The following is a 5,447-nucleotide window of genomic DNA, read 5'->3' on the forward strand; positions in this document are numbered from 1 at the left end:
GAGTACCGTTATCCGCCACTTCACGGGGTAACAAACTAAAGCACACAAACAGAAAAACAAATTAAAATACACAAAGAAAATTAAAATCGTCCTCTTATTGAATTTACCTCAAGCTCCAACTGGATGTCGTAAACACTTCTCTCAATGTCTCGGAGTTGGCGTTCTCAACCCTCAACATAGGCTACTAACTCTGGTGGTTGTAGAGCCCAAATGCGATGTGTTTTACAAAATTGAATCTGCCTTTTGAGATGAGTTTTGACACATTAAAGTGGTTTAAGAATGTTCAGGAGGAACGGTCTAAGTAATGTACTCATGATTAAAAATGATAAAAGAAAACTTAATAGTTAAACAAACACATTTATGCAAAAATAATTTCAATTAGCAGAAGAATAATATAAAGAAAGAAAAAAAATCAAATCAACGAAAAGAGAAAAAAAAATCAATTCAAATCTGGTGGGTCACTCAAATTTATTTCGGTATCTTCTCCATGTGGTTGGTACTCTAGACATGGCTTTAATCTTTGACCATTAACTTTAAACGTGACACCGTTCTTTAGGTCCTTAATTTCAATTGCCCCAAATCTCAACCACTAAAATTGGATTTAGTGGCATCATGTTCCTTCGTGTAATGCTCCCCATTCGTTGACACCTATCACATGAAGAACAGAAAGTGTAAGCATCTCGAAATATAGTTGGCCAATAGAAACCACATTGTAAAACTTTAGTCGCTGTTTTCTTAGCACTGAAATGGCCTCCACAAGCTTGTTCATGGCAGAATGAAAGAATATTCTGAATTTCATTTTCTGGGACACATCGTCTAACAATTTGATCAGCACAATACTTGAACAAATACGGGTCATCCCAAAAGAAATTCTTTATCTCTGCAAAAAATTTAGCCTTGTCTTGCTTGGTCCAATGCTCTGGAAGTTTACCTGTAACAAGATAATTAACTATATCAGCATACCAAGGTAATACTTCCACACTCATTAATTGTTCATCTGGAAATGACTCATTTAATGGTAATTGTTCTATAATTGTGTCAAAATGGAGACGAGAGAGATGGTCCGCCACAACATTTTCTGTCCCTTTCTTATCTTTGAATTCCAAGTCAAATTCCTGCAAAAGTAACACCCAACGAATTAGTCTAGCTTTTGCATCTTTCTTTGTGAGAAGATATTTAAGAGCAGCATGATCCGTGAATATAATTATTTTACAACCAATGAGATATGATCGAAATTTTTCTAATGCAAACACTACTGCTAGCATTTCTTTTTCAGTAGTTGAATAGTTCAACTGTGCATCATTTAATGTCATACTAGCATAGTAAATAACGTGGGGAATTCGATCAACTCTTTGTCCTAATACTGCTCCTACTGCATAGTCAGATGCATCACACATGAGCTCAAATGGTAAGCTCCAGTTTGGGGGCTGAATGATGGGTGATGATGTCAACAAATGCTTTAATTTTTCAAATGCCACAAGACATGAATCATTAAAGACAAAAGGTGCATCCTTAGCAAGTAAATTGCATAAGGGTCTGGAAACTTTGCTAAAATCTTTAATGAAACGTCTATAGAAACCAGCATGCCCAAGGAAAGATCTTACTTCTTTGACTGTTTTGGGTGGAGGAAGATTAGAAATGAGATCCACCTTGGCTTTGTCAACCTCAATACCTTTGCTCGAAATGATGTGACCGAGAACAATACCTTGTTTTACCATAAAATGGCATTTCTCCCAATTTAAGACCAAGTTCTTCTCGATACATCTCTGCAGAACTAGTGTTAGATGATGTAAACATTGATCAAACGAATCACCAAAGACAGAAAAGTCATCCATAAAGACTTCAAGGAATCGTTCAACCATATCAGAAAAAATGCTTAACATGCATCGTTGAAATGTAGCAGGTGCATTACATAATCCAAATGGCATTCTCCTATATGCAAATGTGCCAAAAGGGCAAGTGAAAGTAGTTTTCTCTTGATCTTTTGGTGCTATGGGAATCTGATTATATCCTGAGTAGCCATCTAAAAAGCAATAAAATTCATGGCCTGCTAATCTATCAAGCATTTGATCGATAAATGGTAAAGGAAAATGGTCTTTACGTGTGACAGAATTCAACTTTCTATAATCAATGCATACACGCCATCCTGTAGTTACTCTAGTGGGTATCAATTCATTATCAGCATTCGTAACTACTGTGACTCCTGACTTTTTGGGGACAACTTGTACAGGACTGACCCATGAACTATCAGAAATGGGGTAAATGATACCTGCGTCTAATAGCTTAAAGACTTCTGTTCTAACAACTTTTTTCATGTTAGGATTTAACCGACGTTGCATCTCCCTAGTAGTTTTAGCATTTTCATCAAGGTGAATGTAATGCATGCAGTCTACTGGGTTTATACCTTTAATGTCTGCTATGGTCCATCCTAATGCCCCTTTGTGCTCTTTCAAAACATCCAACAACTTATCTTTTTGTTCGTCATTGAGGAATGCTGAGATGATTACCGGTAGAGTACTTTCTTCTCCCAAAAATGCATATTCCAATGTGTTGGGTAATGGTTTGAGCTCGAGTTTCGGTGGTGATTCTGATGATGGGATGAGTTTCTTCTCTGATGGTGCTAGTTGTTCAACTTTTGACTTCCATTTATTAGTGTCCATAGATGGTGCTGAGTCAAGCAGGGCGTTGACCTCATCAACCGATTTGTCAATATCAAAATCAAAACCAAAGTGAGTTAAACATGTTTGTAAAGGATCATCACTAAGGTTTGAAACAAAAGTATCATCAACTAATGCTTCAATTAAATCCACATCAACAATTCCATCATCTGCATTGTGAGGTTGTTTGGCAATGTTGAAGATGTTCAGTTCCATAGTCATGTTGCCGAAGGACAACTGCATATTTCCAGTCCTGCATTGAATGTGAGCATCCACAGTTGCCAAGAAAGGTCGGCCTAGAATAATGGGGATGTGCTTCCTTGAATCCTGTATTGGTTGAGTGTCAATTACAATGAAATCAACAGGAAAATAAAACTTGTCTACCTGGATAAGCACGTCCTCCACAATACCACGAGGTATTTTCGTGGACCGATCTGCAAGTTGTAACACCACTGGAGTTGGGTGTAATTCTCCCAGTCCAAGTTTCACGAATACTGAATAAGGCAACAGATTTACACTAGCTCCTAAATCCAACAAAGCATTCTCAATTGTGTGGTTCCCTATGCTACATGAGATAGTGGGGGAGCCTGGGTCTTTGCATTTTAGAGGAATTTTATGTTGGAGGATAGAACTAACGTTTTCTGTTAAAAATGCCTTCTTTTGAACATGCATGTTTCTCTTTTTAGTACAAAGGTCTTTAAGAAACTTGGCATAAGATGGAACTTGCTTAATAGCATCAAGTAAAGGGATGTTAACACTTACCTGTTTGAAGATTTCAAGAATCTCACCTGTGGATTTTCCCTTTTTTCCTTTAGCTAACCTCTGAGGAAATGGAGCTTTGGGAACATATTCCCGTGGGTTGGTTTCTTCTTTCTCCTCCGGTGATGAGTCCTCAACATTCACAGGTACAATTTGATTTTCTTTTGTCACCGGCATCTCCACTTTGTTGTCGACTTCCTTTTCTTTTCGCAAGGTCATTACTGCTTTGACCTCTCCATGCTGCTGTGGTGAACTGGTACTTGCTTCATGCACTCCTTTAGGATTAGGCACTGGTTGACTTGGAAATTTGTCTTTCTCAACGGTCATTGCCAAGGTCTGAACTGAAGAAGCAAGTTGTCCCACCATCTTCTCGAGGCTTGAAACCGATTGAGCTTGTGAGTTGAAGCCTGCTCTCAACTCATTTCGTAGTCCATCAATGGTGCGGTTTTGTTGCTCAATCGTGGAGTGAGTAAGATTCTTGAGATTCTGGAATGAATCCTCCCATGGTCTGGGTTGAGAGAAATTCTGATTCTGATTGTATGGTCTAAATGGTGGCTGAGAGGCTTGAGGATTTTGTGGAATTGGTGGAGCTGGAGCTGCTGGTCCGTTCTGTTGGAATCCTTGAGACCATGAAAAATTGGGGTAGTCTCTCCATCCAGGGTTATATGTGTTGGAGTATGGGTTGTAATTCGATGGTTTTCTCATTACACCTATGGCATTGGCTTGATCTGAGTATGAGTCATGGTCATGTGGCTCTGTTGATTTAGCAGTCGATAATGATGCTATTTGTCGAGAGAGACCTTCAATTATCGCTTTGACTTCTTTAATTTCTGAACTTGATTCGCCAATGTGAACCTCATTTACTCCCTTAATTCTTCTAGTATTCCTGAGTGATCGACTCCGTTGTTGGGAATTATCCGCTTGTCGCTGGAAGAATTCCCAAATCTCTGATGCACTTTTTGACATTAGCTCTCCTCCACTTGTTGCCATTAGCCATTCTTGCACATTTGGTAGTAATCCCTCCAAAAAGTATTGGCATTGGTGCCATTTCTCGTACCCATGACGTGGACACTTCAAGAGTAGCCCATTGAATCGCTCCCATGTTTCAAAAAATTGCTCGTCCTCTCTCTGGGTAAACTCTGAGATTTCCCTGCGAATAGCATTGGTTTTATGCACTGGGAAATATTTATTCAAAAATTTTGTTACCATTTGTTCCTATGATGCAATGCTATTGGCAGGCAATGTATTAAGCCATGAACGAGCTCTATCCTTTAAAGACAATGGGAATAATCTAAGTTTAACATCATCATCTGAAAAATTCTCATATTTAAATGTTTGACAAATAGCATGACTATCCTTCAAATGATTATATGGGTCCTCATTTTCTAGGCCATAAAATGTGGGGAGACAATTTAGCACACTAGGTTTTAATTCGAAACTCCTAGCAGCTACATTTGGGTATCTTATGCATGATGTGCTCAAATTAGCTAAGGGACTGAAGTAGTCCTTAAATGGCCTCTCTTGTGGTTGCAAATCCATTTCAAATTTATTTTTAATGTGCTTTTGTGTGCGAAGTGTTTTTTCTAATTCAAGGTCTATAGGTTCAATATTAGGTAATAATGACCTACGACCATGCATGCAAAACAAATAAAATGAAAATAAAGATGGGAACAAAACAAATAAAAATAAAGAAGAGGGAGAAATTACGATACTAACCTTATTGCGCTATTAAAACCTTTCTATAAAAATACACAAAAACAAATACGTGAAATAAATTAACTAAAAATAAATTAATAAGATAAACAAAAAAAAATTACAAAGAAAAATAAATTGAAAATTAAATTACAGAATTTTAAAGAAGAGAAAAAGAAAAGAAATACTAACATTTAAATGTAGATTCACTTTTTTTTTCTTTTTTTTTAATTTAATAAAAAAAAATACAAGAAAAAAAATAAAAGAAATTATTCAAAAAAATTAATTTTATGAATTAAAATTACTTACCTCCCCGGCAACGGCGCCAAAAACTTGTTG

General features: G+C 37.1%; 1 non-coding gene across 1 annotated transcript; it reads left to right on the top strand.

Annotated features, from left to right (window-relative positions):
- The first annotated feature begins 4,470 nt into the window (after nt 1-4,470).
- On the top strand, nt 4,471-4,574 carry LOC112100536. Its single transcript, XR_002906904.1, has one exon. It is a non-coding gene; the product is annotated as a small nucleolar RNA R71 (small nucleolar RNA).
- Nucleotides 4,575-5,447: the final 873 nt, after the last annotated feature.

Source organism: Citrus clementina, unplaced genomic scaffold (genome assembly GCF_000493195.1).
Source record: "Citrus clementina cultivar Clemenules unplaced genomic scaffold, Citrus_clementina_v1.0 scaffold_3, whole genome shotgun sequence".
Lineage (NCBI taxonomy): Eukaryota > Viridiplantae > Streptophyta > Magnoliopsida > Sapindales > Rutaceae > Citrus > Citrus x clementina.